The sequence below is a fragment of the Geotrypetes seraphini genome, chromosome 2 (genome assembly GCF_902459505.1).
Source record: "Geotrypetes seraphini chromosome 2, aGeoSer1.1, whole genome shotgun sequence".
In the NCBI taxonomy this organism is placed as follows: Eukaryota; Metazoa; Chordata; class Amphibia; order Gymnophiona; family Dermophiidae; genus Geotrypetes; species Geotrypetes seraphini.
The window spans coordinates 116,137,240-116,159,556 of NC_047085.1; the positions used below are offsets into that span (position 1 = coordinate 116,137,240).

Here is a 22,317-nt window from a genome sequence, read left to right on the forward strand (position 1 = left end):
AGTTGAACCTTAGACCGAACCTTCACCCCTTTTCCCCAGGCTATGACGAACACCAAAAGGACAAGGGGGAAATGAAACTGCAGAAGGCATCATGAACACCAAAAGGACAAGGGGGAAATGAAACTGCAGAAGGCATCATGAGCACCCCCAAAAGACACTATTGATGCCTAACAGCCTGTGCACTCAAGCTCCTGACCAAGTCAAGAAAGCGAGCAAATGCTGAGGGCCCGGAACCCTGAGCCTCATAAATCTTCAGCAGGCTGGCTGCAGAGGTCCCTGAAAAATTCACCTGCCAACTGCATACTAAAGTCTGCTCCTCTTCAAACAGGCACAACAGTTTCTTGAGCCTCATAATATTTGTGAACAACCCCCAAACACTGCAAAATAATAAAGAAATAAAGGGAGCAGATCAGAATGACACCTTTATGCTCGTCTGCAGAAGGAAGAACTGAAGGAGGCTGCAGAAACCAATGAGAAGGAGGAGGAGCTTAAAAGCTGTGATTAATATCTGTAAAATGCTTGCAAGCAGACATGGACAACCTTATGGTTCAGCATACATCCTTATTGCACTGGAAATGATGATTAACATACCAAAAATATCAGCCCTCAGAGTCCTGCACTAGGTGTGAACAGAACATTAACAGCACAGCGCTACAGGACCCACTTTTGACCATTGGTTCTGAATCCACAATGCTTAAAAAAAAATCAATGGCATAGCCCACTGGACTGTTGAATAATTTTAAATAATGTCATAGCTTTGGAGAAAAAATCCAGAAAAGCTACAAATTCCACCAATTCAAAATACAAAAATAATGGAAAAGGTTCATCAGAACTCAAAACATACAGTTTAACCATGGTATCAACTGATGAATGTTCAAATCAGAATTATAGCAGTTTTTTGCACATACCATAAGAGTAATAAACCTCACTCCTAAATCAGAGTATGTGGAATATAATCACAGTCTCTTAGATTTACTGCTAACACTTGCTGTAGTACTTGCAGTGTTCCAAAAAGAGCTTCCTTCTGGAATTCAAATTTCAAGTAAGAAAGTGGTTTTCTTTGAAAATTATACTTGCAACATAGTTTAAGTTTCAAGTTTATTTAAAATTTCTTATTCCACCTAATCAAACCTTCTAGGCGGTGTACAAAATCGTAAAAAACATTTGTTACCTAAATTACAGTTTAAAAAGACATCACCAGGAATAATGACAACTTTAGTTTTGCTCTGGGGTTTCCAAGCTGATGATGTTTTATTATTGATGCACTTGAGATAGCTAACGCATCAATGAATTTTCCCAGTGACATCACCAGTATAGCCTGCTAGTGCTCAGTGAAAACGCCAGTATGTCTGGCCTAGCTTTCCGGTCCTTAGCCTATATCCCAGTAGTGCAGGCACATGCTTCACAGCTTGATAATGTTTTATCATTGATGCACTTGTGGTAGTTAAATGTTTGGGGGGTTTACATAAACTTGATGTTATTTATGAAGCTTTTCTTACTATAGTACTATACTTAAAAAAGGTGACAAAATATTTTCAGTCTTCTGACATTTTCTTTTCCCTCTTTATCTTCCCCTCCTTTTCCTTTTAAAAAAATTTGTTTCATTACACTTCAGACTGATTTTCTTTTCATTTTGCTTTATAGACCATCAAAAATGGGAAACACTAGATTCTGGTCTCCTCCAAGAAGAGTTAGTGGGACCGGTTAGGACCAGAATCTGAAGATTTATGCTGGACTGCTACCAGGCGCGCATTGAACACTGACAACCAGAATAGATTTTTAAGTATGATTTTTTTTAACTGCCTCTAATTTATGAACATTTTTATGGTTCTCTTCATAACCTGTAATGTTTTGTACTTGTCTCTCCTCAATATTTGTGAAAGCATCAGATTGAATGATTTGGATGAATGGTACAGTAAACTGGCATTAAAAATACTGTGTTTTATGAGTACTTAAAATTACTTCATCTGGTCTTTTGGAAGGTGTAATATTTGAATATCAGTACCTTAAAAAATTTATATCCATGTTCTGTCTCTTTTATACCTTTGAGTGCAGAAAGCACAGTTACTTACCGTAACAGGTGTTATCCAGGGACAGCAGGCAGCTATTCTCACATATGGATGACATCATCGACGGAGCCCGGATGCGGACGCCTCACAAGCAGACTTGCTTGAAGAAACTCGAAGTTTTGAGTTACCCGCACCGCGCATGCACAAGTGCCTTCCCGCCCAGCGCAGGGCACGTCTCCTCAGTTCAGATACCAGAGAAGCCAACCAGGGGAGGTGGGTGGGTTGTGAGAATAGCTTCCTGCTGTCCCTGGATAACACCTGTTACGGTAAGTAACTGTGCTTTATCCCAGGACAAGCAGGCAGGTATTCTCACATATGGGTGACCTCCAAGCTAACCAGAATGGGATGGTGGGAGAGTTGGTAATTTAGGAGAATAAATTTTGTAATACTGTTTGGCCAAACTGTCCATCCCGTCTGGAGAAAGTATCCAGACAATAGTGAGAAGTGAAGGTATGAACCGAGGGCCAAGTAGCAGCCTTACAAATTTCCTCAATAGGTGTAGATCCGAGGAAAGCTACTGAAGCTGCCATTGCTCTGACTTTATGGGCTGTGACTTTACTGTGAAGGGGTAATCCAGCCTGGGCATAGCAGAATGAGATACAAGCCGCCATCCAGTTGGAGATGGTATGCTTAGAAATAGGATGGCCCAACTTATTTGGATCGAAGGAAACAAAAAGTTGAGGAGCAGTTCTGTGTGGTTTGGTGCATTCCAAGTAGAAGGCCAAAGCACGTTTACAGTCCAGAGTATGAAGAGCTGATTCTCCATGATGAGAATGAGGCTTTGGAAAAAGCACTGGAAGAACGATGGATTGGGTGAGATGAAATTCCGAGACCACTTTAGGGAGGAATTTAGGATGAGTACCAAGAACCACTTTGTCATGATGGAGCACCGTGAATGGTGGGTCAGCAACTAAAGCTTGCAGCTCACTGACTTGTCAAGCAGAAGTGAGGGCTATGAGAAACACCATTTTCCAAGTGAGATACTTCAGATGAGCCTTATCAATTGGTTCAAATGGAGGCTTCATTAGTTGAGTAAGGACAACATTGAGGTCCCAAACCACAGGAGGCAGTTTGAGAGGAGGTTTGACATTGAAAAGTCCTTTCATGAATCTGGAAACCACCGGATGAGCAGAGAGGGGTTTCCCTTCGATAGGCTGATGGAAAGCCGCAATTGCACTGAGATGGACTCGGATAGATGTAGACTTGAGGCCAGAATTGGATAAGTGCAAAAGATAGTCCAAAACAGAAGATAAGGAGGAATGCTGAGGCTCCTTATGATGAGAAAAACACCATGTAGAAAATCTAGTCTATTTTTGGTGATAGCATTGTATAGTGGTAAGCTTTCTAGAAGCCTCTAAAACGTCTCTTACAGATTGAGAAAACTGAAGAGGGGTTATGTTGAGAGGTACCAAGCTGTCAGGTGTAGAGACTGCAGGTTGGGATGAAGCAGAGATCCTTGACTCTGTGTAAGCAGAGAAGGGAAAACTCCCTGCTGCTGAGTTGAAGTAGAAGGGAGTACCAAGGTTGTCTTGGCCACCGAGGAGCAATTAGAATCATGGTGACATGACCGTTCTTCAACTTGACCAGAGTCTTGAGAATGAGAGGGAATGAAATCCGTTGAGGAAGAGATTCTTCCATTCCAGAAGAAAAGCATCTGCTTCGAGGCGATGAGGAGAGTATATCCTGGAGCAGAACTGAGGCAGTTTGTAGTTGTGGAGAGCCGCAAAGAGGTCTGTCTGAGGCATTCCCCACTGTGAAAAAATGTGATGAAGAGGCGAAGAATGGAGTGTCCATTCGTGAGGTTGCAGTAGACGACTCAAGTTGTCCACCAAGCAATTCTTTGCCCCTTGAATGTAGACAGCTTTGAGGAAGGTGTTGTGGCGGACTGCCCAATCCCAAACCTTCTGAGCTTCTTGACAAAGGGAGGCAGACCCTGTCCCTCCCTGTTTGTTGACATAATACATGGCGACTTGGTTGTCCATCTGAATGAGGACTACTTTGTTGTGAAGCAGATGTTGAAAAGCATGGAGAGCTTTGAGGATCGCTCTGAGTTCCAACAGATTGATATGACACTGACAATCCGTACTGGTCCAGAGGCCTTGAGTACGGAGACCATCAAGATGAGCGCCCCAAGCATAGGTCGAAGAGTCTGTCGTCTGATGAGGAGGCGTTTGATAAAGCAAGCCTCTGGAAAGATTGGAAGAGAGCATCCACCAACGGAGAGACTGCTTCAAAGAAGGAGTGACTGTGATGTGTCGAGAAAGTGGATCGCAAACCTGCATCCATTGAGATGCCAGGGTCAACGGAGGAATTCTGAGGTGAAGTCTGGCAAAAGGAGTCACGTGTACTGTGGAGGCCATGTGACCTAGGAGTACCATCATGTGTTTCGCTGAGATGGAAGACACTGTATGACAGAGTTGAAGTAGAGCTTCCAGACATTGCTGTGGAAGGAATGCTCTGAGTTGGACAGTGTCCAGAACAGCTCCAATGAATTGTAGAGTCTGTGAGGGTTGAAGCTGAAATTTGGGAAAATTGATCTCGAATCCTAAACTTTGTAGGAACCAGGTATTCTGTTGGGTCTCTACAATAACCCCTTGAGATGTGGAATCTTTGATGAGCCAGTCATCGAGGTAGGGAAACACCTGAAGGCTATGATTCCTTAGAGCTGCTTCTACCACTACCAGGCACTTGGTGAACACTCTGGGAGACGAGGCCAGGCCGAATGGTAGTACCCTGTATTGATAATGCAGATTCCCCACCCAAAATCTGAGGTACTGATGGGAGGCTGGATGAATGGGGATATGAGTGTAGGCCTCCTTGAGATCTAGAGAGCATAACCAGTCGTTCTGCTCGAGAAGGGGATAAAGGGATGCCAGGGACAATATTCAAAACTTTTCTTTAACTAGACATTTATTGAGATCCCTGAGATCCAGAATGGGTCGCAGATCACCCGTCTTCTTCGGAACAAGGAAGTAACGGGAGTAAAAAACCCTGTTTTGCTGCTCCAAGGGAACTGGTTTGATGGCATGGAGACGAAGCAGAGATGGATGGATTGGAAGGATACTCTCTTGGAGAAAGCTCTGGTGGAATCTGAGTGAAATGAAGAGTATCCTTCCCTGATGATGGTAAGCACCCAGAGGTCAGAGGTAATTGACATCCATCGGTCCTCCTACAGGGGGAAAATGAGACAGAGTCAGAATGGTGGAGGTTATGCTCTGTTGTAAACAGTCAAAAAGGCTGAGAAGCCTTAGGTGCAGCAGAAGGTTGAGGTTTTTGTTGCTTCTGAGGTTGCTGCTTCTTAAAAGGAGGGCGAGTGTAAAGAGCCGGCTTTGGAGCATAACGCCGTTGATAGATAAGAGCAGGGCATGCAGGCTTGGCAGGAGCTGGCTTTGGCTTAGGTCTGACAACCGAAGCAAAAGATTTTTCATGGTCAGGCAATTTCTTGGTGGCTGCCTCGATAGATTCATCAAAGAGGTCATTGCCCTCACAAGGAATATTAGCCAAGCAGTCTTGAAGATTAGGGTTCATGTCAATGGTACAAAGCCAGGTAAGACAACGCATAGCCACAGAGCAAGCAGCTGCTCGAGCAGACAACTCGAATGCATCATAAGATGACTGGAGGAGATGCAAACAGAGTTGAGACAAAGAAGCAATAATTTCTTGAAATTCAAAGTGCATTTGAGTATCCAGATAATGAAAGAACTTCGGTAATAAAGAAATAAGAAATTCAAAATAAGTGATGAATTGAAAATTATAATTGAGGACTAGAGGACATTATAGCATTTTGATAGATGCGACGTCCAAATTTGTCCATAGTTTTCCCTTCCCTTCCACGAGAAACGTGGCATAAACCTTGGAAGGATGGGACCTCTTTAAGGAGGACTCGACAAGGAGGGATTGATGAGATAACTGTAAGTTGTCAAATCCTTTGCGATGCACAGTTTTATACTTAGAGTCCAATTTGCCTACAGTTGGTATTGAAAAAGGTGTTTCCATGCATCAACCAAAAGTCTGATTCAAAAGCTTATGAAACTTAAGAGACTCTGCCAGAGGTTGAGGAAGATGCATGACTTCTAGATACTCCTTAGAGTATTTGGAGCCAGTATCTAATTGAAGATCCAAGTCCATAGCCATCTGACGAAGGAAAGACGAGAAAGATAGCTGATCTGCCAATGCTTTGCCTCGAGAAGGACTCGAGGATGTCAAGGCAGCCGAGTCGAAGATGAAGCTTCAGCAGGTAAAAAGGCATCAAAGGAACCTGGTAACTTAGACGAGGCAATTGAAACTGGGATATCCTCTAGGTCCGGCATCGGAGACCTCGAACGAGGAGTCGGTAGTCTGGTTGAGGTTGGAGTAGATCGAGGCTTAGAGGAAGATGGTCTGTCATGAGAAGAAGAACTATGCCTGGAAGAATGCCTCGATGAAGGCCTTGAACGTCGCTGAGAACTGTGTCTGGAACCAGATCTCGAGGATCGAGGAGACTTTGCCTCGGAGACGAGAGCAGCCGATGCCATCGGATGAATAGGACTAGAGGCTGTAGATTGAAACTCTAGAGGCTTGGTGGAGGAACCTCGATGCACTCCCAAAGACTCTGCTCCTTGTATAGAGTGTGAGGATTCCCGTCGAGGCACTCGCAAAGAATCTGCTCCTTGCTTCACGTGCTTGGATGCCAGACCAGACACTTGCAGAGACTCTGCTCCCTGCAAAGAGTGTGTAAGTTCAGACTGGGGTAAAGTAAGCGGCTCGACCTCGCGGGAGTCTGCTGAATGCCCAGGCTGGATAAGAGGAACCAGTTTGGGTCCCATGTTAGTAAAGAACTGAATAAACTGCTTCTCTAACATGGTCTGGAAAGAAGCCGGCAAGGATGGATCCGCGTCTGAAACCGGACCACCTGCTTTGGCTGGAGGTTCCTTCGAGGTAGTGTGAGTGTGCTTCGACCTGGAGTCTTAGACACTTTAATCACTACCAGTGGAACCGACTGCTGAGCTATCTGACCTGAGGAAACAGGGGAAGATACAGCAGATGACATCGAAGAAAGCCGCTGCAAACGACGAAGGTCTGATGAAGCTCGAGGTGGAAGCAGTAGGCGCAGGAGGAACCTCGATAGGAATCGAGGCCGAGGATGCCTTCGAAGTCGAGGGATCAGTAGAAGACTCCATCTCGAACAGCTTGTCCACCAAAATATAACGACGCTTGAAAGCATGAGGCTGAAGTGTTTGGCAAGGCAGGCACGACCTAGGATGATGTTTCGGCCCAAGGCACTTGAGGCAGCGTCCATGAGGGTCCGTAAGATAGATCACGCACTGACACTTGCTACACCTCTTGAAGCCCGTGGCAGGCCGGGACATAGAAGGAAAAATAGCCGCCGCAAGACCGAAGCCCTCGGGCTGCTGCCGAGTGGCCTGTCCTGAAAAACGGACGGAAGAAGAGAAATTTTTTTTTTTTTTTACTAAAAATAAAAGAAAAAAATAAGAACAGCGATTCGTGTGGAAAAAAATACAAACCGCGGTTCAGAGAAGGCACAAAGGAATGAAGTTAAATGCAGAGAGTCAAAGACGGACTTCTCGGCTCCGCAGAAAACTGAGAACTGAGGAGACTGGGCGAGAAGGCACTCGCGCATGCGCGGTGCGGGCGACTCGAAACTTCAAGTTTCTTCAAGCAAGTCTGCTTGTGGGGCGTCCGCATCCGGGCTCCGTCGATGACGTCGCCCATATGTGAGAATACCTACCTGCTTGTCCTGGGATAACGTAGACTATCTTGATTATTTTATATTTGGTAAGAGTGAGATCATTTTGGTATCCTAACAGGTAAATAGATTGAGTTGGTTATTTTAGAAGCATCTCCATACATAAATTGTGGCATTTATACATATATGAGAGGGGGTTGAAAAGTTCTCAGCCTAACCAAACAACTTCCTAAATTCTGAGCATTATTTTGCTACTATAGCTGTAATGAATATCTTATTTCTTTATGTGCCAATTTTCAGAAACAAAATTCTATGTTTTGACATTGTTTCAGATCATTAATTGAACCATTTCATTCTGTTGGTTGGACTGAGAATTTTTCAGCACCCCCTTGTATATTACAAATACAAGTAAATGGAATCAAGATGGCATCAAGGACGGACGCTTTAGCGGGTGCAGCATATCGCGAGGGTTTTTCTTTGTTAATTTCAGCGCTGAGGATTAACTCTCTCCCGATTCAAATGGGAAAAAGGAAAGGGACCGCCTGCCCTAACCTCTCAGCGCTTGATACAATCAACAATTACAAGCACTTTCGCCCGCTCAGCTGAGGAGAACTATCCTACCTTAGGGGTGAGCCCGAAGTCTTTGGGGGAACTCGGCACAGGAGCTGCCCGGGCGTCGTTGAGTCTGGAGCATAGCTCAATCCCTCCCCAACCCGGAAGTGGTTTGGTGCAGTGTTCAGCTGCCCGGTGAGGGAAGGCTATGCTCCAGCAGAGGAGGGACGCCAGCACTGGAGCCTCATGAGGATGGTGTTGGTGATTTTTGCCAGCTATCCTCCAGCACCACAGAAGGAGAGGTGAGAAGTGCTTCTAGAGGGAATAATATCAGTTTTGGGGAGCTGAAAAGACCAGGGAAAATAGACATAGAAGTGCTCTGGCAGGTCATATCTATCATGGACGCTAACCTTAAATTGAGTCTTTCAGCTATTAAAACTGATTATGGGACTATCTACTCCAAGGTGGAGCAGCAAGGGGTGCAACTATCTAATTTGAGTGAGAAATTGGAGAAACAAGAGGAAAATTTAAAGGAAATAAAGACTGTCCAAACGGAAATGATTAAAGAAAGATCTTATTTCCCACAAGTTGGAAAATTTTGAAAATTCACTCAGAAAGAATAACTTTAAGTTTTTGAACTTTCCCAAATGCCCCGTCATCTCACCTGGTAGAGATGGCAAGGAAATATTTTCAAGAGGTTCTTGCCATCCCATTGGAAAACCTGCCTCCAATTGTTAGAGCTTATTATTTGGATTTTAAAAGACCTCAAGGGGAATCCACTCCTACTGAAAAACCTAAAGATAATGCTGTTGATATGAATTTGTCTTTATTTTTGGAAAGTTCCCATGAGGTAGTAGCAGATAGAACAACTTTATTGTTGACATTAACTTTGGAAAGTGATAGGGAATACATTGGAATCTTGGTTTGCGAGCATAATCCGTTCCGGAAGCATGCTTGTAAACCAAAGTGCTCGAATATCAAAGCAACTTTCCCCATGAGGTTAATGGAAACATGGGCAATTCGTTCCACATCCCAAAATGACCCCACCCTGAGACCACTGGTGCGCTTCCACCCCACCCCACCACTTCCCAAAAAGACCCCCCACCCCCGAGGCTACTGGGGCGCTTCCACCCCAACCCTGGGAACCGGAATCGCCATCCGCCTGCCTGCCCAAACCCTTATCATGATCAGGCACCGGCATGCAGCACCAACCCACAGGACGTACCGGTTCCGAAAGAGCCTGCCGGTGATCTCTGCTGGGCCTTGAGCATCTGCGCATGCTCAAGGCCTTCGAGAATCTCATTAGAATCTCGGAGAGAGCGGGAGCCAGAAGACCTTGAGCATGCGTAGATGCTCAAGGCCCAGCAGAGATCATTGGCATGCAGCAAGCTTTTTCGGCACTGGAACGTCCTGTGGATTGGTGCTGCATGCCAGTGCCCAATCACGGTAAGGGTTTGGGCAGCCAGACGGGCGGGGGGGGGGCAATGCCAGTTTTTGGGGGTGGGGGCTCACATATCAAGTCAACGCTCGGTTTGCGAGGCAAGATTTGTGAATGTTTTGCTCGTCTTGCAAAACACTCACAAATCGCGTTGCTCGCAAACCGAGGTTTTGACTGTATATCCTTTGTTTGTATTTCCGTCACATTAAATAAGTTTTTGGGCTCAAATGTTAGAATTTTTCCAGATTTGGCTCAGAAAACTCAGAAGCGAAGGAAGGAGTTCTTGGCCTTGCAATCAAGAGTCCTCGCTCGTGGGGCTACTTTTTTGGTTAAATTTCTGGCAAAATGTTATATTTCTTATCAAGACAAGAATTACCTTTTCTTTGAGCCCAATTGATTTTATAGGACCAAAAGAAGGGTTGGTATCTTAGTCCAATGATAATGATCTGTCATCCGGCTATAGGTTGAGCCATCCATTGCCGTTACTCTAATATAAAAAATTGTTTCTAGTTATTGAAATTTTATTTCCTTTCTTGATTTCAAATAATGGTGGACTAAATAGTAGATTATATTGTCATGTATACATTTTTGTGTAATTATTTTATTTCTTCTTTTCTTATGTTTCTGATCTGTTTCAAGTTGTAATGCTTGATTAAAAAATGGAAAAGGTTATAAATAAATAAATTTAAAAAAACAAAAAACCAAGTAAATATCAATTTCAGAAAACCTTTATTCTACACATGGAGATCCATATCATGCAGAGACTTCAGGGGGTGCATGGGTTAGGCAGACCAACAATCTATACTTGTATTCACTGTTTTATAATGGGAATAAATGTTTCTTTAGCAACAGCAGCAGATGAATCCAGAGACTAGTGGGATAGCACACTTCTACCAGTTGGTGGAGATATAGAACTGATTTACATGTGTCCCTCTTGGATGTAACGACTCCTGTCCACTCAGTATTCTATATCTCCAGCAGGCGGATGGTTGCAGTTCCACTGGCTCCTGGAATTTTGCTGTGTTTGCTCTGTGTTTCTTCTGTTAGGGCTACTCTTCAGTGAGATAGGGGTGTCCGGCTGAGCAGTGCTGACTTTGGGGGTTATACCTGGGCCCCCCCAGGTCCCTGCCCCACCCTCCCCTCAGTGGAAGTGAGGTGGTGTAGAGTCTCCGCATTTCTTCTTTTCCATTAGAAAAAAAAAACCCAGACTCTAACTTTCCTGTAGCAGTGTATTACTGTTTGGCATGTACTGTATACAGGCTACAACTACCAGGCTGCTTTTGATTCCAGGTAAGCAGTTTAACTTTTGTTCTGGGTAGTTTAATGTAACCCCCTCCTTCTCAGACTGAGGTAAAAGGTATTCCTCTTGAAATAAGATTTGTTCTGTAGTCGTGTACACCGAGCGTTAAATTGATACCTTTCCCCAGGAGAAGGGGTGAATTACATAAACAAAATAATAATATATAATAATATGGTATAACCTTGGAATTAAAATAGTTATTAAACATATAATAAAATAAATATAAAGAAGCACTAAGGATTCAAAATTTAAATTAGAAATAATATTTAATAAACAAATGCTGTATATAAAATCTAAACAAAGAAATTCTACTTCCCCTCTGTAAAGTTCTTCTTTTTCTTCAGATTTGGGTATTTGAGGCTTTATGTTCTTTCTATGTAGGGGTACCACGTAGGCACGCTGTTGCTAGCAGAATCTCTTTTGCTGGAACCAACCTACTACTCTGACATAAACAAACCAATAAGGGAAAACACTATCCTAATCTAATAACCCCAAAATTTCCTAAAATAAATCCTAAGCTAGAAAAAAACCAAGATAATTGATAGACTCTATACTTTTTTTCCCTCCCAGAATTTCCTATTTCTCAAATCACAAAAAAAACACACAAATTCTCAATAAACTTTACAACAGATATTCTCAGGAAAAGGTTCCCAAAACAGTTTACCAACTTTTCTTCACCAATATTCTCTTACAAAATTTCACAGGAATCTGTCACAGAATCTCTCATAAAATCTCTTCCAAAAATCAGCACCCCAGAAGTCACTCAAAAATCCTCTCAAACATTTCCCAGAAGAGTATCACAGAAGAGCAGACTGAAACTTTATTCAGAACTCAGCACCATATATTTCTTAGTCAGGGAATCTCTCAAATATTTCCCAAAAGATTCTCACAGAATAGCAGACTGAAACTTTATTCAGAACTCAGCACCATATATTTCTTAGTCAGGGAATCTCTCAAATATTTCCCAAAAGATTCTCACAGAATAGCAGACTGAAACTTTATTCAGAACTCAGCACCATATATTTCTTAGTCAGGGAATCTCTTACACATTTCCCAGAAGATTCTCACAGAACATCACAAAAAAAAATCTCTTCAGATTCTCAAACATTACCAGCATCAATACCAAACTTCAGACCTTAACCAGAATTTCACAATCCTTCACAAACTCAAATAAAAACCACCATAATTACCTTCTCACCAGGCACAGAAACTAAAACACCTCCACACAGATCCAAGTCATCCTCCCAACTGACAAATCTGACAGTTAGAATGTTCAGACAGCTGATGCTGATCTCTGCACTTGGACAGCAAACCTGTGCAGGAAATCAGCAATAGAAAACCAAAACTGCACCAATACAAACAATACACAAACCAAATCTCTCAAAATAGAAAAAAAAAACAATTCTCACATTCCAGATCTTCTCTGCTTCTTTAAACCCTGCTTCACACTCAAGTAACTTTTAACCCTGGTTACATTAAGCGGCTGTGTTGTACGGTACTCATTGGTGTCTGCGTTGAGTTTCGGTTTCGCTGAGTCGGGTGTAATGGCAGCTGATGCTGTCAAGCGGTGTTCGCGCTGCGGGAAGCACAGAACACCATCGGGACTGTGTGTGGCTGGCTGCTCAAAGCTCATGGGGGAAGAAACCAACATGGCGCCAGAGGACACGGCCGTTTCTTATGCTAAAGACGCACGGCCGTGCTCCCCTTTGATTTTGGAGGTGCCGGGTGCGACATGAGTGTGTTGGCGGTGAAAAGAAGTCCAAATGATGGCATTGGGCTTTCCTCATTAGCAGGGGCAGTGGCGATGCCGGGCGGTTCGGCGGCTGTGCCTTCATGGGTGCAGCTCATGCTGTTTTCCCCTGAATTTGTGGTCTTCTTACACAAGGCCTTCCACTTGCAGAGCTCTCAGCCTGCACAGCAGGGTGAACAGGTTGGGGGGACTGCTGCTCCAGCTGTTATGTGTCAGCCTCAGGTAAAGTTACAGGTGGCAAAGCGGCGTAGTGATTCCCTCAGTTGGAGGGGACCCTTAATCTGACTCTAGCTTCTCTTTTCCTCTTCAGGGGTCCCTAGATGAGGGGGAGGTTGAGGATCTGGAAGTGGAAGACGCGATGGCTAGGGAAGTGGATGACCCCACTGTGCTGTTCATAAGAACATAAGAATAGCCTTACTAGGTCAGATCAATTGTCCATCAAGCCCAGTAGCCCATTCTCATGGTGGCCAATCCAGATCACTAGTATCTGGCCAAAAATATTCCATGCTACTGATTCAGGGCAAGCAGTGGTTTCCCCCATGTCTTTCTTAATAACAGACTATGGATTTTTCCTCCAGAAACTTGTCCAAACCTTTCTTAAAACCAGCTACGCTATCCGCTCTTACCACATCCTCTGGCAACACGTTCCAGAGCTTAACTTCTCTGAGTGAAATTTTTTTTTCTCCTATTGGTTTTAAAAGTATTTCTCAGTAACTACATCGAGTGTCCCCTAGTCTTTGTAATTTTTGCCGAAGTGAAAAATCGATCCACTTGTACCCGTTCTACTCCACTCAGGATTTTGTAGACCTCAATCATATCTTTCCTCAGCCATCTCTTTTCCAAGCTGAAGACCCTAACCGTTTTAGTCTCTCTCATACGAAAGGAGTTCCATCCCCTTTACCACAGAGAGGAGCTGTCTGGTTTTATTTCTAAAGCATTACAGGGTCTGAATATATCTCAGGCCGATCCGCAGGGAGTGGGGACAGCGAACCCCCTTATGGTGGGCACGAGAAAACCGCAGGTAAGAACCTAATTTCTCCTTAGAGGTGGCGGCTGTCACTTTAAAGGCGGCAATGTGTAGTTCCTGTGCTGCGCGCCCATGTTTGCAATGGGTGCAACAGATGGCGGATGAGAGGATGGAGTTAGGGGTGGCTCTCCCATCTGAGTTTGCATATGTAGAAACAGTTTTAGCATATTTGGCATGCGCCTTATATAATGTTATTCGCGCATCAGTGAAGCAGATGGCCCTTTCAGTGGTTTCTCGCAGATCATTGTGGCTTCCAAGCTTAGACTCGTCAGACTGCTTTTTAAGGGTCGACTGGTGAAGATTTGGACAAGTTGGTGAAGGATTTTGGTGATTCCAAAACTCAGAGATTGCCGGAAGATAAGCCCAAGGGACCATTGAGGGTCTTGCTTTCCTGGGCCCGTTTCCGGGCAAGGAGCAATACTGAGTGAACAGGACCGCGGCGATTGAGAGCAAGGAGATAGGGGGCTGCTGGACCACGTAATTGGGAGAGGTGATAAGTGAGGCAACACACACAAAATACTTAACTGCAAGGACAAGGCCATTCACTGCTCTACGGGCCCGCGGCAACCAGGTTTTTTCCTCCCCGTTTTGGCGGGTTACCTGCAGCTACCCGTAACAGTCAGCGTGTTATTCACTACCCAGTATATATAAATACCAAGTGTATACCAAGCTCCTTGTAGGTCTTTCTGTTGCAAACATAAACTTCCACTTTTTCAACTCTTAACTTATAGTAGCAATTTCATTTATGATGAGATTATATGCATCGCTGCAACAAGCTCATAGAGCGTGGCTAAAAGAGATGAACAAAATGTCAACAAAATAACGCTACATTGAATCTGATGGTTCAATTTCCAGTAAAGTGATTATTTGGGATACACATATAGTTATGTTGTAAGTCCTTGTTCTCCTAGCAAGAGAACTTTACAGGAATACCACTATTTATAGCAGTATGCCTTTATTAAACTGGCATAAAAAAGGTGCCACTTTGGGAATTTTTAGTGTATGAGCACTTATAATTAAATTATCTCCAGAAGGACAAACAAAAAAAATCAGACTTTTATAGCAAATTTATTTTTATTTATTATAATATCCTGCTACATCTACAGTTCTGTGGGGGTTACATAAAAACATACATAATAAAATAATGACAAAATAAAACAAACAATCAGCACAGCATAAAATATACAATTCACTTTTCTTAAATTTACACTTTCTGTAACAACTTAAAACCGAAAAAATATAAAAGGAGAAGAAACATCTACCCATTAGGTATAAAAGATCTACTTATATTCTCTCTCAAACAAAATTGTTTTCAAACTTTTTCTAAATTGTAACACACTGGAAGACTGTTCAATTTCAGTTGGTAACAAATTCCAAAACACTGCTCCCTGTACTAACACCATGGATTGACGTAATCTTACTGATCTCACCAAATTCTGCAACAGAACTTCAAGATTCATCTAGTTCTCAGAGCGCAAGGCTCTTATTGGCCGATAAAACTGAACAACAAATTCAGAACTACAGGGCTTTTGTACATAGTGTGCTATTGAATTTTGATTTTTTAACCATCAATATAGTAATAACTGATTATATTTCATCAAAACAACAAAAGATTGTAGAACAGAAGATTGGATGTACCACAATCTTTTTGTTGTTTTGCTGCTTCATTTCCTTTGTGGAACTTATTGGTGCTATTTGGATTTTGTTGTTTTGATTACATTTCATAAAATGATTGAAAAAATGGTATCTTGGATCAAGTATTAACATCATTTACAGCATAGCAAGTATGCCATGAAATAGAGGTGAATGGCAAAGCAGTTTTAGCAATGGGATTGATTCACCAATAATAAATTTGGTTTCTGAAGAATAAATACTGTTTAAACTAAAAACAAACAAAAAACCCTAAACTACTTACTGTATATACTCGAGTATAAACAGATTTAAAAAAAACCAACAAAAAAAACAAACTACTATATACGAGTATACTCAAATATAAACTGAGATTTTGGGACCAAAATAATGGCCCAAAAATGGGGGTTTTGGTTTACATTAGGGTCAGCGCCCACCCACCCCCCTCTTGGACCTGTTACAGGCCACCGCAGGGCCTGCCGTAAGACCTGGTGGTCCAGCAGTGGGCCAGGACAGGAGGGATCACTCCTGCCTCCTGTCCCAGCCGACTCTGAACTTTTTACCTCCTTCCCACCTCTCTGGCAAAAATTAGAGTGCGTCAAAGCCATATTTCAAAGTAACAATAAATAACAGCAGATAAAAGACCTTTCCAGTGCAATAGGGATGGTATGCTGAACCAAGGGTCTTCCATCTGCTCCCATGAGTCCATTGCAGGAGTTGCTGATCACTGTTTTCAGCACCTCTTCCTTCTCCCTGCTCTCTGCTCCCCCCAGTCAGTTATTTCTTCTGCAAGTGAGCCTGCAGGAGCAACTTTGATCTGCTTAGTCTTTTTTTTTTTTTTTTTTTTTGGTGGGGGGAGGGTAAGTTGGTTTTGGTTTTTGTGTGAGATATCATGTTCCAGTAAAGCTCTAGTGACTGCCTAGCCTGTGTAAGAGGAGCAGACTTTTGTCTGCAGTTGACAGGTGGATCCTGCAGGGACCTCAGCCAGCCTGCTTGAACTGTGGAGCTCGGGGTTTTCCCTTACTGTTTGTTCTCTGCTTGACTTGATCAGGAGTGCTAACGCAGGTTGAATGGGCATTAATTGCGTTTCTTCAGAGCGCATACAGTGTTGGCTGTGTTTTCCTCCCCCTCCTCTTGGTGTTTGGATCCTGGTCTCAAGGGCTGAGACTCAGTTCGGCAGTAGCCTGACTTGCAACTGAAGATTCCTGGTGGCAGAAGTTTCAAGCTACCCTTAGAGGAGCTGAAGCAGGCTGCAGCACTCCTCCCCAGTGTCTGGTCTGTGAGAAAAGCTATCAGCCCACACGGCAGTTCAGGTAGGGGAAGTCTAAAATTGATGTTCTTGGTGCATATATTTTGATTTAGCCTTGATACCCCACCCCACAAATCCTAAACTTGCTGTTTTTGGCTGTCCTTCATTGGAGTTACAGCCATTTTTTCAACAGGAAATCCTGGTGGCAACTATCTTGGATTTTTCCCAATTTGAATTCTAAGTTCTCTAACTTCCTTAAAAAGCCTCGTAACCACCAATATCATGAATTCATGCAAAGTTTGTTCTGGTTGGGCACCAGAAAAGTGCCCTTATGCCACGTATTCCACTGCACAAGATGGGGAGAGTTCAGCTTTTGGCCATCTCATTAAGGCTGCCAAGAGATGTTTGGGATGGGTTGGGGATGATTTTAGCCTCTTGGAGTCCCGGAGTGCAGCACCAGTGCCTAGTAAGGGCGCTGATGGTCCCAAATTGAAAATAAAGTACTCTAACCCTCCTCTTGAATGGCTTTCTTGGTCCTCTATGCCCTTTACACTTGACTTTATGAACTTGCTTTGTCAAGCCTATGTCGGCAGTGCTAGCATGCCTTCTGGGCCAGCTAGAGAGCAACCATTCACACAACCTTCCTGTGGTCCCGCCTCTGTTCCACTAAGAAGACCTACTTCTCCCCCAGACTCCAACATTTAGTCAGATGGGGTCATTGAAGATGATGACCTAGATGCTTTTCCTTGTTCCCACAGTGAAGCCTCCAGCAAGGAGAATGCGGTACACTGTGAAGTAGATCAAGGACTAAATGCTGCTGCAAACCAGGGCGAGGACCCCTCTGTTCACATACTTTTCAAGTCTGCTGCCCTGACAGACCTTATTGGGTCTCTAAAGGAGCTTAAACTTGATCCTCCTCATCCTGTTACCCAATGTTCTCTGTTCAGTGAGAACCGCTCTCAGCCTACTGCCTTTCCTTACCATTCAGATATGAAGATTCTGATTACTGAGCACTGGGAGATCCCTGAGGATTCTCTTAAGGTGGCAAAAGCAATGTCCAAGTTATATCCTATGGACCAGGAGTTCAAGCAGATGTTTACTATGCTGGCACAGCTAGCAAATTCCACGCATGTGCACGTTTGATAGAATGACTACGCATGAGTTAAAAATGAGCTTTAAATGCAGGTGCGTTATACGATAGTGTACAGTATGCAGCTAAAATATTCAGCCCTAAATGAGGAAGGACGCATAAATAAGTGAATAAAAGCTTTATTTAATGATATGGAGGCTTGAGGAACTTTTCAGTATTGCTTGCTGATGATGATGGTGTATCAGTTTGATACACCGAGAAATGCCAAAAATATGTAGTCTCTAGGAGAGGCGAGTGGATAATTAAAGTGAATATTTTCACTTTTAAGAATTTTAGATGTAAATTTTTTTTAATGTAGTTTGGTAGCCCTGGTATTGGGGTGAGCACACAATAATCTAGCAAAATGAAGATTAGAGCTGAGAACTCGATTGTGAGCAGTACACACTTTGTAGCTTGTATCACATGACTTACCCCGAGTTTAGTTTATATTTTAAATGGTATTAAATAGCACTGAAAAGCAGTAGCTTTAAGATTAGGTGTTTGAGTACAATTTAGGGTGCATTTAGAGTGCATGCCAACGTTTAATTAATCTTTTATATATGTTGCAGAGCGTTCTGAGAACCCTTGAAAAAGCCACTCTGTGGTGAAACAGGTCCCATCAGGCTTATCAGAAACTCTGCAAATTTGAGATAAATAATACTTCTTGCTGTTAATATAAAAAAGATAAAAAGAGTATTAGAGTAAAGAGTAAGAATTTAGTTGAGCACTAGGAGGAGCTGGATATAAGGGTCAATGATTGAGACTCTGAACCAGTCAGTCTTCGTATTGGACATTTATAGTCCAATCCAAGTGGGTTTCTGAAACCCTTCACCTTCCTTTCTCACTCTGAACATCCTACTGTGGGATTCTTTGTGTATTGGTGGATTGTTTCCAGTTAATCCCACTAACCATCTTCCCTGGCTTATCAGTAGCCCTAAAAATCCCCATGATGCCAGGATTTCAGCCCCTCCGTGCAAAATCGGACGCAAGCTGCAGGATTTCCTGGAAGCATGGGATGCTATCACAACCTATTAATGGGTACTAGATGTTATCAGGGACAGCTACAAGTTGGAGTTCATCTGTCCCCTCTCTGTCTGGTTCATGGACTCCCCAGTGGGCTGACCGGAAAGAGCCGCCTATGTCCAAGTGACCCTAAACATAGCTCAACATTCTTTCAATCAAACGATTGCCAGATGCAGACTTGGGCTTCAGCAGATATTCCATGTATTTTGTCATGTCCAAGAAAGGCTCTGAGAATTGGAGGCCAATCCTGGAACTCAAGCATATCAACACGGTTCTTAAAGTGCCTCATTTTCGTATGGAGACACTTTGGTCGGTTATTGCCTCTATACAGCCAGGGAAGTTCCTGGCAGTTTTGGACTTGATGAAGACATATCTCCATATCCCCATCTTTGCAGATCACAGGTGCTTCTTTCATTTTCATGTCGTGGAACAGCATTTTCAGTTCAAGGTTCTGCCCTTCGGTCTTGCCACAGCTCCATGGACCTTCACCAAGGTGATAGTAGTGGTGGCTTGTCCACCCTTACTTGGACAACATCAGAGCCTTCTCAAGGGAAGAAGTAGCGAGAGCAGTCCAGACCATCATGGTGACGCTTCAGAGTCTGGGCTAGATTGTCAACTTGAAGAAGAGTCAATTGCAGCCAGTTTAGTCACTGGAGTACCTGGGTGTCCAGTTCAACACAAAGAAAGAACAAGTGTTTCTTCCAAAAGCACACAAACAGAAGCTTTAGGACCAAATTTCAGCTCTCCTGGCGCAACAGAGTCCATCGGCCTGGGACTGTCTTCAAGTTCTGGGTTCGATGGCTGCCACAATAGAAGTTGCGCCTTGGGTGACAGCACATATGCATCCCCTACAACACTGTCTTCTGTCTCACTGGTCCCCACAGAGAAACTTTCTGCATGTTCTACTGCCCTGGATGACAGCTGCCCGCTGCATCATAGCCTGATGGCTATATCCACAATTGTTCTCAGGGATGCCTCTTCGGATTAACTCATAGACCACGCTGACAACAGATGCCAGCTTCTTGTGCTGGGGAGCGACTTGCGAGAACAGTCTAATTCAGGGACAGTTGTCTCCGTCTCGGTGCCATTAGTCCATCAACAGGCTGAAGCTCTGAGCCATCTGACTAGCACTGAACCAGTTTCAGCCCTGGCTGAAACTAACAAGGCAGAGTGTTTGTGGACAATGCCACGGCAGTGGCTTACGTCAATAGGCAAGGAGGCACCAGGAGTGTCAGGCTCCAGAAAGAGGTGAAGGCTCTCTTCTGTTGTGTGGGAGCTCATCTTCTGGCCATTTCTCACTCCTCAGACATTTCAGACCATTGTGTGCTGGAGCAGACCAACATTCAACTTCATGGCAACGCTGAAGAACAAGAAAGCAGTCCGCTTCTTCAGCTGCAGGGATGAAGCCACAGTCCGCTTCGTAAGTGCATGGATCAATGACCTGGTACAGCCTTGGCCAGCGGACGAGTTCCTGTTCTACTTCCCTCCCTGGCTCATGATAGGCAGAGTCCTGAGAAGAGTAGATTTTTAGAATCTCGTTTATACCAGGCCAGATTCAATAACACTCTCTCTACTTGTGGAGTATCTCAAGGTTCACCACTCTCGCTTACACTGTTCAATGTGTAACTTTCCTCTCTGAGTTTCAAACTGAACCATTTAGGAATAAAATTATTCAGCTATGCTGATGATATTACAATCATTATTCCTTACAATACTGCACTGGTTCAAATTACTCATATCATTGAACTTGTCTTGAATCTGATGGGCTCATGGATGTCAGAATTTAAACTTAAATTGAATAATGAAAAGACCAAATTTTTTATTGCTTCCTCCCAAAAGAACCTCCATGAATCATCCATTGTGTTAAACACAATTCAATACTCAATTTGTTGTTCTATAAAAATATTGGGAGTTGATTTCAATGAGAATCCAACTGTGAAAAATCAGATTGACAACATAGTCCAAAAGGGGTACTAAACATTATTAAATCGTACTTTTGAAATTTCTGCATTTAGACTATTGTAATATTGCTTATTTAACTATGACTAAGCAAAATATTACCAGATTACAATTGATCGAGAATACTGCAGTAAGACTGATTTATGGTCTAAAGAAATATGATCATGTAACCTCTTTCTACTGTGAGCTGCACTGGCTCCCTGTGGAGGCATGCATTATCTTTAAACTGAGTTGCATATGTTGCAAAGCATCTATGGCCAAGCCCCTCTTTAGCTGACAGATTTTCAATTGCATCCCATAAGAATATTAGAAAATCACATGCTTTGTTTGTATTTCCTTCTGTTAAAGTCTGCAAAGGCAAGAAATACCATAATCATCTGCTTTCATTTCAAGCAGCTTTCATGACAGACTTGTTTACTGTTACTTACTTCTCACTCTTATGAACACTTTAGGAAACTATTGAAGTCTTAACTTTTCCCTAAGTACTTCTCTACTTTTTGTAGCTTATGTAATTTTTGTAAACCGCATTGAACTTATGGTTATGCGGTATAGAAATACAATGTTATGTTACGTTATCCTGGTAGCTTCAGACTGGCCCCGGCACCCCGTGGTATGTGGATCTGGTATGTCTTCAGGTTGTTCCTCCTCTGAGGCTTCAGCCATTCAAGGGACTTCTCTTTCAGGGTCTGATCGTGCTGCAAGATCTAGAGCGCTTTGGTCTTACGGCATGGTTTTTGAGTGCTTAGTTTTGAGCCAAAAGGGCTATTCAGATTTGGCAGTGTATAGGCTTCTGAGGGCCAAGAAGCCTGCCACATTCACAGCATACGTCAAGGTGTGGGATTTCTTCCAACATTGGTGTCACAAGGAGAAGCTGGACCTGGCCACGGCTTCAGTATCATCAGTGCTGTCCTTCAAGAAGGTTTGGACATGAGCATGGCCGTGTCTTCTCTGAAGTTCAAGTGGCAGGATTTTCCTGTTTCAAAGCCAAAGGTGCCAGGTTTTCCCTCTCTTTGCAACCAGATATTATCAGATTCTTCAAGGGAGCCCTGAGGTTTAGGCCTCCAGTTCACCAGCCCTGTCCTTCCTTAACACCGTGCTAAAGGGACTCTCATGGCCTATGTTCAAGCCCTTACAGGAGGCCAAACTCATGGACCTGACTATCAAGACAGTCTTTCTGGTGGCCATTACTTCTGCTAGACATGTCTCAGAATTGCAGGCCTTGTCCTGCAGGGGATGCAAGTGTCTCCTTGCAACCATCCCTTCTTTCTTGCTAATAATAATAATCATTTATTTTTATATACTGCCAAACCATCAGTTCATGGCGGTTTACACAATGGTATTACACTAGGGAATAGAAATACAAAGTCATAAAACAATTATTAAAATAGAAGAAAACACAATTCAGAATAAAAGCACTAGGCAAAAGATATACACCTTGTAAAACTTGTAGAAGATAGTGATTACACAGTACAATTAATTGCAATATAGTAAATCAAAATTACACAA

At 43.2% G+C, this 22,317-nt stretch overlaps 1 long non-coding RNA gene across 1 annotated transcript in view; it reads left to right on the forward strand.

The window, feature by feature from the left end:
• The window catches only part of LOC117355671, an 82,317-nt gene that overhangs the window by 52,691 nt on the left and 7,309 nt on the right, over nt 1-22,317 (forward strand). Inside the window, exon 2 of the long non-coding RNA XR_004538430.1 lies at nt 1,645-1,783. This is a non-coding gene — a long non-coding RNA (uncharacterized LOC117355671). The remainder of the gene's footprint in view (nt 1-1,644; nt 1,784-22,317) is intronic.